The sequence below is a fragment of the Arachis hypogaea genome, chromosome 15, assembly GCF_003086295.3.
Source record: "Arachis hypogaea cultivar Tifrunner chromosome 15, arahy.Tifrunner.gnm2.J5K5, whole genome shotgun sequence".
Lineage (NCBI taxonomy): Eukaryota > Viridiplantae > Streptophyta > Magnoliopsida > Fabales > Fabaceae > Arachis > Arachis hypogaea.
This window is the reverse complement of record NC_092050.1, coordinates 12,520,485-12,534,095: the sequence shown is the minus strand read 5'-3', so window position 1 is coordinate 12,534,095 and position 13,611 is coordinate 12,520,485.

Here is a 13,611-nt window from a genome sequence, read left to right as displayed (position 1 = left end):
AAATACATAGGCCATCAGTGTACATGGGGTCCACAAAATGACCCCACTCAATACTCGCAGTTGAACATGCCGCCAGGGCGTGTCGACATGGGTAATGCAATGACTGGAACAGGCCACAATCGCATGTACGCTCGGTCAGACGAACCCGATATGAAGTCTGTGACCAACCGTCTACTGGCTCCATCTCTTCCACGCTAAAAACGGATGCCCTACGATCACAATAGGTGACTCGCAACATCGGCAGGCTCTCTCTATTCTTATTTATGGCTGCCAATAGCTGTTGCGAGTGGATCTGTCCACCCTGTAACTGAGCATGTGCTTCGCGTCCTCTGTGCACGAACAACTGTTGCAACCGCTCATACGTTGCCCGAATAATCGCACTAGAAGATTTCTCGTTCCCTTCAGCACGACATTTATACACTCCAATAAGTTCGTAGTCATGTGACCATACTGTCGACCTTCGTCGCAATGTTGCAACCATAATTCCTTCCTGAAACGAAGAGCCCAATCCACCATCTCACGGGACAGTGTACCTAAAGCATCCAAGTACCAGTCGCATCCTTCCTTATTCAGACTGTACGCCGCATTTATTAGGTACCTCTTACCTTCGGTCGACTTGAACCTGGAATTGAAGTTTGAAGCCAATTGCCGGATGCAATAAGCATGATATGTTGACGGGGAAATGCCATCCACTGTGAGGTGCATTAAGAGCGGCGCGAATGGCCTGTAATCTGTCTGATATGATCAGGATTCCTAACTGTGGAGTAACATGTTGTCTCAAGTTTGAGAGAAAAAACGACCATGACTCCGTTGTCTCAGACTCCACCAGTGAGAAAGCTATAGGAAGAATATTGTTGTTACCATCTTGAGTCACAGCAATCAAAAGTACGCCCCTGTACTTGCCGTACAGATGTGTTCCGTCCACCGATACAAATGGCTTGCAATATTTGAACGCTTCAATATATGGAGGAAATGCCCAGAAAGCCTTATCAAACTGACTCCACTCTCCGTCAACTATATCTCGGATGCAGTGTCCCTGTTTTTCTTCCTTGCACGTATCTCGGATGCACTGCTCTATGTCAGAATATGCACATATATCGGACGCAGTGTATCCGAGATGCACTCTTGTTCATATCTCGGGTGTACCCGTGATATGACCAGCGCGTTCCGTATCACAAAACGGGGTCAGTGCATCCGAGATACGTTCAATTTTTGGCTTTTTTCACTGTATCCGAAATATGATTCTAAACATAATTTGGTAAATACTTATACGTTTATTTAAATCAGTAAATATTATTTTTTTAATTTAAATAAAAAAAGTCATAAGATTACCATTATTAAAAAGTTTTAAATGTTTTCATTTAATGAATATAAAACAAGCCAATGAGTTATAACTAAAATGACATAGTCTTTCTCATACTCAATTAAGAGGTCACGAGTTTGAGTCTCCCCTTCGATAAAAAAAATTGAATGTAAAACAAACACATTAAAAACTTAGGGTGCGTAATGCATAAAATAAAAAAAAAAAAACAGGAAATACTAAATAAACTTAGGGTGTCTCCGTATTTTTTGTTTTTATTTATTGTTTTCATTTTCTCTTTCACAAAATTCAAAAAACAAAAAATACTGAAAATAAAAATAAAAATACAAACAAAAAGTACCCTTAGTATTTTTATATTTTTAATAATTTTTTAATTTATAAATTTAATATGTGTCTCTACTCTTTAGGATACAAGATAAATAAACAAAAAAAAACTTTAGTTAATCACGATTATTATTTCAATTTTTTTATTCAAATAACAAAAATAAATATATTTCATGAAATAATTTATTATACTATGTTCAAAAGAATGTTATTCTAATATTTATTTATTGTAATGTTATATCTATTGAATAAATTAAAGTAATAAAATTGGTTTTTGTCTACAATATTTGAAACAAACTTATTATATAATAACTACAAATATGGTAATAAGCTTGGTCTTTATTTTAATATATTATATACTAACGCCTCAATAAGTGTGATGTCTGTTCAGTCATTTTTTTTATTAATTTAAAAAAATATATTTTTTATAATTATAAATTTTTTTATATTTTTTCTAATCTATATTGATAGAGTCGCAGAATTATCATTATAGATAAAAGCGGCTCAACAGGCACTATTGTTTTTAAGAAATTAATTTTAACTTTTTTGTTAACATATTATTCATTTTTTAAATTTATTTGATAAGTATTCTTTTATTTTAATATTAACATGATCTTATTTGTATCATATTTTGTTAAAATTAAAATTATATTAATAACTATTATTGTCTCGTCACTATTAACCTTGTTTTATTCCTTTTCCTTGTTTTCTTCTTCTATTAACCCCAATCGCAATCAATTACCATCATATCATTATAGTAGCTCTCATTTTTGTTCATCGCTTGATCCATAACTATCTATTATATTAACTTTAGAGTTGTTAAAAATTTGTTGACAAAATTATTTTTTTATTTGATTTAGATATCTAGATGTATAACTATTATTTAAATATTTATTTTTCATATTTACTTGTTAAATCATATTTTATCATTTAAAAAAAAAATTAACATATCAAGCATTCAAAAATTTTGTATAGAATAATTAAATAAAAAATAAAAAAAATCTATAAGTTATTTAATTTTTTAATATATAGAATAATTAAATTTAAATTAATTTAGGTATAATACTTAAATCATTAAGTTGTTATTATGTGTAACAATGAAGATAAAAAATTATAAATATTTATAAATTTATTTATTTCTCAATTTTATTTAATCTAGATTAGATATAAAAATTTATATTTAAATCACTCTTTTCTTTCGTATAATTTTAATGGCTAAAAAACTTTTATTTCTAATAATTTTATATTCAACATTTCAAATTATCTTTAGTTTTATTATTCTTTTAGAATTTTTAATTTTTGTTTTCATTATTTTTTTTCTTGCCATTATCTATCTACATATTTATCATTGGCTCATCTCCATGCTTATATTGGCTTGTTCTCTCTTCTTCTCCTTCTATCTTCTCTACAATCGCAATTAGTTATCACCATGTATTAATTCATAATTATTACAATCAAAAGTGAATACTAATTTAAAAATAAAGTAAAAAAAAAGGTTTTGTAACACTTATGCGAATAATTTATACTCCTATAAATATAATAAAAGAGTAAACTTAACTTTTTCTGTTCCGAGTATTTTCTTTATTATTTAATACACGCAAAGTCATATATTTTTATTTGTGGTAAAAGTAAAAAATTAAAGTTAAATAATATTAGAACTTTTTTGTTTAACAAAATTAAAATAAAGCACAAAAATAAGAATAAAAACTAAAAAAATAAATAGTTCTAGAAAGGGATAATGTCAAATTTTATGTCATTATATATGAGAACAATGATTTATTTTATTATATTTATTTTTATACCAAATAACAAAAAAAAAATAAATTTTATATTCGTTTTTTATTACTTATTTTACTTATCTATAGTTGTTTAAATTAGACTTTATGCTTGTTAAGTCATATTTTCTCCTAACAAAAAATATAGTGATGAAATCGTTTTTATATTTGTATAGGAGTACATTCATTATATTATAATTTTAATAATTAATATAAATTTTAAAAAATTGAATAAATTTATATTTATTTTGATTACATTTAAAAAGTGAATTATATGTATTTTTATAATCAAGAAATACACTTAACTTCTTCTATAATAAGTAAGTTTTTTAATAATTTAATTTATAAAAAAAATCTCATCTTTTTATTTATCCTAAAAATTAAAATTCATATTAATAGTTTTGAATAATAGAAATAAAATAAAATATAAAAATAAACCTTGAATAAAAAAAATACAAAGTTTTAAATCTAAAAATATAAAATAGTTAAAAGATAAAAAAATTATTTAAATATGAATTTTTTAAGACACTCTATGATTTAGATGAATAAATATTATTTTTAAAATAAATCATGATATATTGATACAAAAATTATTGTGTGTAAATTTTTAAAAAAAATAATAAACCTCTCTCGTTAATAACAATATTAGAACTTAAATTTGAACGTTAATTGATATTATATATTGTGTAGGTATTTAGAGTATTTAGTAAAGTACGTTAATAATTTGAAGAGAAAAATTATTAGTGTAAATTTATTTTTTTTAAAAAATTATCCTTATTGAACTATTTACTTTTATTCCTTAAAAACATATCTTAATAAAAATATTTGTAACAATAATTTACATCCAATAAGAATATCTTAATGAGGTTACTGTAAAAAAAATGGGTAAAAATTTTTTTATTTAACGTAATTAACAAAAAAAATTTTTTAATAATAAACCTCTCTTTAAGAGTAATATTGGAATTTAAATTTAAACACTAATTATCATTATATATTGTAGATAAGCATCAAGAGTATATTAAAATAGTATGATAATAATTTAAAGAGAAAAATTATTCTTTGTACATTTAATTAAAAAAAATTACATTGTTTAAACTATAGTGTAAGTGGAGCCATTTTTATAATCTTACGATTGAGAGTGAGCAATTTTTTTAAGTGAAGTAGTTACATCATTCTGTCGTGGGTTAATGCAGAATTTACAGAACGTGAGTAGAGGACGTAGTTTTAGATTATAAAAATAGGGATAAAATAGAAAAAAAAATATTGGACACCAAACTCTTTGTATTTTCATTATATATTGTTATAGATATATCGTATATAAGCATCAAGAGTATATTAAAATAGTATGATAATAATTTAAAGAGAAAAATTATTCTTTGTACATTTAATTAAAAAAATTACCTTGTTTAAATTATAGTGTAAGTGGAGCCCTTTTTATAATCTTATGATTGAGAGTGAGCAATTTTTTTAAGTGAAGCATTTACATCATTCTATCGTGGGTTAATGTAAAATTTACAGAACGTGAGTACGTGATTGAGGACGTAGTTTTAGATTATAAAAATAGGGGTAAAATAGGAAAAAAATATTGGACACCAAACTCTTTGTATTCTCATTATATATTGTTATAGATATATTGTAGATAAGCATCAAGAGTATATTAAAATAGTATGATAATAATTTAAAGAGAAAAATTATTCTTTGTACATTTAATTAAAAAAATTACCTTGTTTAAATTATAGTGTAAGTGGAGCCATTTTTATAATCTTACGATTGAGAGTGAGCAATTTTTTGAAGTGAAGCATCATTTTGTCGTAGGTTAATGCAGAATTTACAGATGAGTACGTGATTGAGGATGTAGTTTTAGATTATAAAAATAGGGTAAAATAGGAAAAAAATATTGGACACCAAACTCTTTGTATTCTCATTATATATTGTTATAGATAGATTAATAATTTTTTATTTTTTTTTAATTCATAAAAATGTTAAATTTAACTAATCAATATTTATTTAAAAAATTATCTTTTAATCCTAAACTATGTAATTCAAAAATGATTGTATTTATATTTTCTAAAGTTTTAGAAAAATAAAATTTTTTCATATTTCTATAATTGACTGAATGGACAAATAATAGCAATAATATCATAATTTTAATGAATAAAGTAAAATAATTTATCAATTTATATTAAATTATTAATTTTGGATATACTTGAAAATGAATAATACTTTAAAAATACGATGTGAATCAACTTATATATAAAATATTATGCGTTTCTATTAAAAAATAATATTAATATAAATAAGAGAAGTATAAAATATTTGGATAGTCAATAAATAATTAAAAATAAAATAAAAAATAAAAGAAAAAATAATTGTAAATACTAAAGTTGAAATAGTAAATAAAAGGAGGAAGAAAAATATAGATATTTGTTGGATTATTTCTCTTGAATAAAATAGAGTTGAGCAAAAATATATTAGTTGTAATTTAAAAATATATCTAAAGATAAAATTAGAAAATAATTTAGATACTAGATTGATAGTTTTTGAAGAGAATCCTCAAATAAATATATAAATAATATTAAAAATAATTAAATAAAAATTAAAGAGATAAAATACAAATAAGTAATCAATAACTACTTTTTAAAATTGAACTTTGTTCTTGTGTGGATGAACTTTTGAGGTATATCTCATCTCTTGTGCTAGTGTAATATGTCTTTTCTTTGATGGAGTGAGTATAACTTGGATGCCAAAGAAACGGTTGGTGAGTACTTGCAAAAGATATTCCGATACTCAAGTTAGTAAGTGTTTAAGAGGTATAAGAAGTCTATGAATATAGGATGTTAAATATGAAATATAACTTATATAACTTATCATGTAATGTCCTCCCTTAAGATATAAAAATATGTGCCTTTTATAGGTATAGATTTGATGTTGTAGCCATTGGTCATTAAGTCGAAATAATGGTTATTTTAGGCCCAGTTTGGGTAAACAGCTTAATTAAGCTCTTTTTGAAAAAATAGCTTAAACAATAAATGATTATATTAAAAGTAGCTTATAAATAAGTTATTTTGTGTTTAGATTTTTAGTTCTAAAAGTGCTTATTTTATAGAAATATGATAAAAAGTAGTAGTATTATGAGATAAGTCATTTTTTTAACTTCTCTATAAGCTCCTAAATAGCTTCTTAGAAAGCCGCAATTTGGTTTTGAAAATTGCATCAGACATTAATACTACTACTTTTCATAAGTCAAAAGCTCAAAAAAGTTACTTTTGAAGCTTTCCAAATGGCTCATAAGATCGTCTGCTACAAACTTAGAATGAAGTAAATAAAGTCGAGTTATAACTCATAATGCATAATAAAGACCGAGTTATAAGGTAACAGATCAAACTTATTTATTCATAAGTATATTATATCACCAAAAAAAAGTTAGTTATTATCCTCAAGTATACGTTGGAGTATAAATATAATAAAGTTATAATTTGAATATGTAAATAATCAAAAATAAAAATAAGAGAAAAAGATAAATAGGTCCATGATTTTTTATTCTATGAACATTTTAGTCTCTAAAAAAAATAAAAAATACATTTAAATCCTTAACTTTTTTAAAATCTAGACACCTAGATCTCTCCGTCTATTTGGACTTGTACAATGTAACGAAAACGTCTAACGTGGATGTCATTTTATAGACGTGACCGTTACGGAGCCTCACGTGAATGGTATGGAAAGGTAGCGGGACAAAAAAAACACCCTAATGCTCAAACGACGTCGTTTGAGTCTCAATCCTTCCCAGCTAATTTTGAGCGAGTGAGTGAAATTACTGAGACTTTGCGCTTTTGTCTTTGTCTTCTTCGATCTTCGCGTAATGCTATGCTATCTCCCTTCACTTCCTGTTTTTCGCTCGTGTTTTATGTGCAATGCATCGATCAATTGCTTCATTCATATTCGATTACTTATTCCCTATTCTTTCACTTGCTTTCCTCTTGTCCCACTCACTAATTCACCGTCGCATCTACTTGTGCATAAGAGCATGTCCAATGGTGAATAAATAAAGACCCCATTTACTATTTGTCTGACAAAAAGTAGAGACTAACCGATGGAATAAAATGAAGATAAATTCCATCACAATTTTTAAAGCAAGCAAAGCCCTACTTAAAGGGACTTGATTTCTTTTAATTTTAATCAATGATATTCTAACATGTGGCAATTAAATAAAAAAAATTAAATAATATTTTATTAATAAAATTAACAATATTTTATATACATATAGAAGATAAATGTTGCATAATATGTTAACTATACATATATTTTACTTTACGTATATAATTAAATATTATAATTATTTATAAATTAAATATGAGTTAATTATTTAATATAATTATTTAAAAAATTATATTAAATATTTAAATTATATTTAATTTATTAATAATTATAATAATTAATTATAATTATATTTAATTAATAATTTATATTAATTATTTAAATTATAATTAATATAAATAATTAAATTAATATTGAATATTAATTATATTATTATATTAAATTATAATTAATTAAATTTGTTTACATAAAAAAAATAATTTTAATTTTTTACATATTATAAAATAATTTTTTTGGTGAGTGGTTTATTTTTATGTATTAAATTTGAAATACTAACCACATTACAAAACTAGTCGTTGCAAAATTAGCCGTTATTATATTACCGTTATTATTAATAAATTAATATTTTGTTACTCTATATATACTACTTACATACACTTCTATTCTCACACTTTCTTCTACTCTTCTTCAACTTCTTTCAAATTTTACGAAATCAAAGTTCTACTACTACTATTTTTTGTTCAGAAAAATGGATCCAAATCAACTCAACTATTTTTTCAATTACTTACAAAACTTTTCTCAAACTCCAAATACTCAACAATCTCAAATCTCAAACTCTCAAATTCCAAATCAAAACTTCACACTACCAAATACATTTCAAAATCCAAATCCACAAAATCTTCCTAATTTTAATTTTCAAGCTCCTTATAATAATTAATTTTCTATGTTCCAACCACAAAATCAAAATTCACAAACACCACATTTTCCATTTTCATCCATATTTAATCCTTCTATTGGAAATGTTGCTCCAACATCATTGCCGTTTTCAACTCAATTCAATGCATCGAGACATAGCTCATCTGGTGTTGGTGGCTCTTCTAACTCATCCCCTCAGACTCCGATACAATGTAGTCCAAATTCACAATATTCAGATTTTGCCAACCCTCGTGGATTAGATGCTATCGACCTCAATGAAGATGACATTGAAAATCGTAAGCAAGATAGTATTCAACACTGGCAATGGAAAGAGGATGAGATGTTGATCAGTGCATGGTTGAATATTTCAACCGACCCTATAGTTGGTACCGACCAAAAGGGCGAAACATTTTGGAGTCGAATTCACAGTTATTGTATAATGCTGACATTTTCCGATAGAGATTTCGAATGAGAAGACATGTGTTCCTTTGGATAGTAGACGCTCTCTCAAACGTTTATCCGTATTTCCAACAGAGGGTTGATGCAACGGGAAGAAGAGGCTTGTCACCACTCAAAAAATACACCGCTGCGATACGGATATTAGCATATGGCGTAGCAGCCGATGCTGTTGATGATTATGTGCGCATAGGCGAGAGCACTACAATTGAATGCTTGGAAAAATTTGTTGAAGGTGTCATTTCGGTGTTTGAGGATGAATACTTGCGAAAACCAAATCCAAATGATGTACAACGCCTGCTACAAATGGCGGAGAGTCGTGACTTTCCTGGCATGTTAGGTAGCATTGACTACATGCATTGGGCGCTTTTGGGAAAAGAAGAAGTTTGCTAACATAATGAGAGCTTGTATTATATTGCATAATATGATTGTTGATGATGAAAGAGACTTATACAGAAAATTTTGCTCAAGCCTTAGAATATGACCATGTCGAAAATGGCTTAACACAATCTCAGTTGGGAGAGGAAGATTTTGCACCGTACCATCAATTTCTCTAAAAAAAATGCCCAACTTTAAAATAGGCAGCAGTATAGACAATTGAAAGAGGACTTGATTAAACACATATGACAATTTCACAATGCTTGTCGTCAACTATAGAGCTTAATTATGTTTTTCTTTGTATTAAGTAATTTTACAAATTAGTGTAATCCCGAATTATATATTGTGTATTATTGTTACATATGAATTTTTTTAATATTAATATCTTTTAATAGTGAATTATTTTTAAATTTATAAATTTAAATAATATTATTTAAAAAAATAATTACATTAATTTTAAATATTTTAATTAATTAATTAAGTGAGACCACAATAGGGACTAAAGTTAGTTCCTCCTAATGGAGAAGAGAGATATGTTTTGAGTTCCTATTTACTGTTTATGACACAAAAGCTAATGTGGAGTTACTTTTTATGACAAATGAACCATAAATAAGAATTGAGATGAGTTTCTTATTGAAGATGGTCTAAGTAAGTACCGAACAATCTTAGCATCTACATATTACTTATTGCTATGCTCATTTATGTATTGTTTGTTTTGTTATTTACTGCTTATACATCTCTCTATTTTCTGTTTTTCTTTTAGATTTCGCCTGCATTTATTCTCAACTTTTTTATACTCAGTGGTTACAAAATATTAAACCACTCTTTCACCTTAGCCCATGACAACAATAAAGACGTCTCACGGCCCACAAATTCAGCCCAACAGAATACACAAATTAAATGATAATTTAGTCTTTATCTTATCTTATAGTTATCTTTATCTTTATCTCTATATCTTATCTTTATCTACTTTTATCTTTCATAGGCCAATACTCTATATATACTTAATTTTACTTTCATAGTTCACAATTCATTCAATCAACAATCAATAAAAATTTCTTCATCTTTTTCTTTCACAATTATTTTATTTTCCTATTCTTTCACAATTTTATTATGGTATCAGAGCTCCTCTTGAGCTCTGCTGACATCCATGGATCAAGGAGAAAGGGCTCACCAGCAACTTCATCCGGAGTCTCTTTTGGACCTTTCGTCAGCCCACACTTTTCTTTCATGGCACTTCCTTTCAATGAAGAAGCTCGTCCTTCAAATCAACTTGAGCTTCTGCCAAGTCCAACTACTCATTATCTTTGTTCTTTCAATACCTTTTCTACTGTTAACAATTCTTCAAATTGAGATTCATTCTTGAATACTTGGATCATTGATTCTGGTGCCACAGATCACATTGCATCAAATTTGTCTTGGTTTATTTCTTACACACAAATTTCTCCTATTATTGTTCATTTACCAAATGGTTCTCGAACTACTGTTTCTTATAAAGGCATCGTTCAATTTTCACCATCCTTGGTTCTTCATGATGTTCTTTATTTACCTCATTTCAACTTTAATATTATCTCTGTTTCAAAAATTACTTCAACACTCATATGTGAACTCACTTTTTCATCTTCTTCTTGCACTCTACAGAGCAACAATTTGGGGACAATTGATTTGGCCAGAATGAGAGAGGGATTATATGTCTTTGAACCCAATTTCGGTAAAAATTCATCCACTACACACTCCATAAATTCCATCCAATCTCCACCCATTACACCTTCCAATATATGGCATTTTCGTTTAGGACACCTTTCTGGGCAAAGACTTAATCATTTACATAAACAATTTCCTTTTATCTCTATGCATCATGATGAGGCTTGTGACATTTGTCATCTTTCTAAACAAAAGAAACTTTCATTTTCTCAAAGTTTTAACAAAGCCAATGCAAGTTTTGATTTATTACACTTTGATATTTGGGGTCTGTTTCGACAAAATTCTATTCATAATCATAAATATTTTTTTACTATTGTTGATGATTTTAGCCGCTTTACATGGGTTACTTTATTAAAATCAAAAGGAGAAGTGCAGAATCAAATAAAAAATTTTATTACTTTAATTGAAACACAATTCAACTCCAAAGTCAAAACTATTCGTTCCGATAATGGACCAGAATTTATTTTACCTGATTTTTATGCTTCAAAGGGCATTATTCATCAACGTAGTTGTGTTGAAACTCCTCAACAAAATGGAAGGGTAGAACGCAAGCATCAACATATTTTGAATATAGCTCGTGCTCTTATGTTTCAATCTAATTTACCATCATCTTTTTGGTCTTATGCTGTTAGACATGCTGTTTATTTACTTAATAGAGTTCCATCATCCGCAATTAATTTTAAAACACCATTTGAGATTTTATTCAATCATCCACCAAATTATCATGACATTAAAGTTTTTGGATGCTTATGTTTTGTTTCTACCCAAATGGCAAATAGATCAAAATTTGATCTAAGAGCCAAAAATGCTGTATTTATTAGCTTTCAATCTGGTTTTAAAGGGTATATTATTTATGTTTTAGAAGATAAAAGAATTGAGATTTCTAAAAACGTGATTTTTTATGAAAAGATCTTGCCCTTAGTCACAAAAAATGTCCAATTCCAGACACTCAGCCCAACATTGACAAACACACCTTCTCAAAAACAAGATTCATTTAGTCTTCTAGTTGAACCCTCACCTATACCCATTGACCCAACTCCACCTAGTTCTTTATTTTCTCCAACAACCTCTCCTTCTTCCTCACTATCGTTTCCTAACCAAGTTGAACCCATGACCACCGAATCACTTTCAACACTAGACACCAGTCCACCATCACCTTCTCATCCCCCGTCACCTTCTTCACCACCTGAGCAACCCCATCCTCGTCATTCCGACCGGCCTCACCGACCTCCAGCATATCTCTCTGATTACTTGTGTAATTCCTCTCTCATCTCTACAAATCAATCTCCCTCAAAGTGCAAGTATCTTTTATCTTCGGTCATGTCTTTTTCTTCTCTTTCATCTTCACATAAAAGGTTTCTTTTATCTCTACATTCTGACGTTGAGCCAAAGTCTTTTAAGGATGCCAATCAACACTCTAATTGGCGTAGTGCTATGAAAGATGAATTGGATGCTCTTGAGCTGAACAAAACTTGGCGTCTTGTTGATTGCCCTGCAGGGGTCAAGCCGGTTGGCTGTAAATGGGTCTATCGCATCAAACGCAAGCCTGATGGTTCAGTTGATCGATATAAAGCACGCCTTGTGGCTAAAGGGTTCACTCAAACTGAAGGTGTTGATTTCTTGGAAACTTTCTCCCCTGTTGTCAAGCCTGCCACTATCAGATTAGTTTTGGCATTGGCCTCTATGAAGCATTGGCCTATACATCAGTTGGATGTCAATAATGCTTTCTTACATGGGGATCTTTCTGAGGATGTTTATATGACTCTGCCACCCGAATTTATATCTCCTCAACCGAATCAATGCTGTAAGCTACTAAAGTCACTGTATGGTTTACGACAATCTAGTCGTATGTGGTATGACAAACTTTCTCATCTTTTGCTATCTCATGGATATCAGACCTCATCTGATTATAGTTTATTTGTCAAATTCATTGGTGATCAAATTTCTATCCTTTTAGTCTATGTTGACGACATTGTTCTCACTAGTAATTCCATTTCTGAACTTGCTGCCATTAAGTCTATTTTACACCAACACTTCCGAATTAAAGACTTGGGCCCATTAAAATATTTTTTGGGTATTGAAGTTGCTCAACCAGAGAAGGGAATTTGTTTATCTCAGAGAAAATATTGTCTTGATCTTTTGTATGATTCTGATTTATTAGGTGCTAAACCTGCCTCTGTTCCAATGGATAGTACCACAAGACTATATCAAGACAAAAGTCCCTTGCTATCCGACCCTTTTGTATATCGTCGTTTGGTTGGCCGTCTTATCTATCTCACCACTACTCGACCGGACATCATGTATGCCACTCAACAATTAAGTCAATTCATGGCATCTCCTACTGGATCTCATCTTCAAGCTACCAAGCATGTGTTACGATATCTGAAAACTAGTCCCGGCAAAGGACTTTTCTTTCCAAGGGAATCAGAAATTCAGCTTTTCGGCTTCAGTGACTCTGATTGGGCCGGATGTCCTGACACTCGGCGATCTTTAACAGGTTATTGTTTCTTCTTAGGCAGTTCTTTAGTCTCTTGGAAGACCAAGAAACAAACCACCGTTGCCCGCTCTTCCACGGAAGCAGAATATCGTGCACTTGCCAACACAACTTGTGAACTTCAATGGATACTAAATGTGTTACAATTT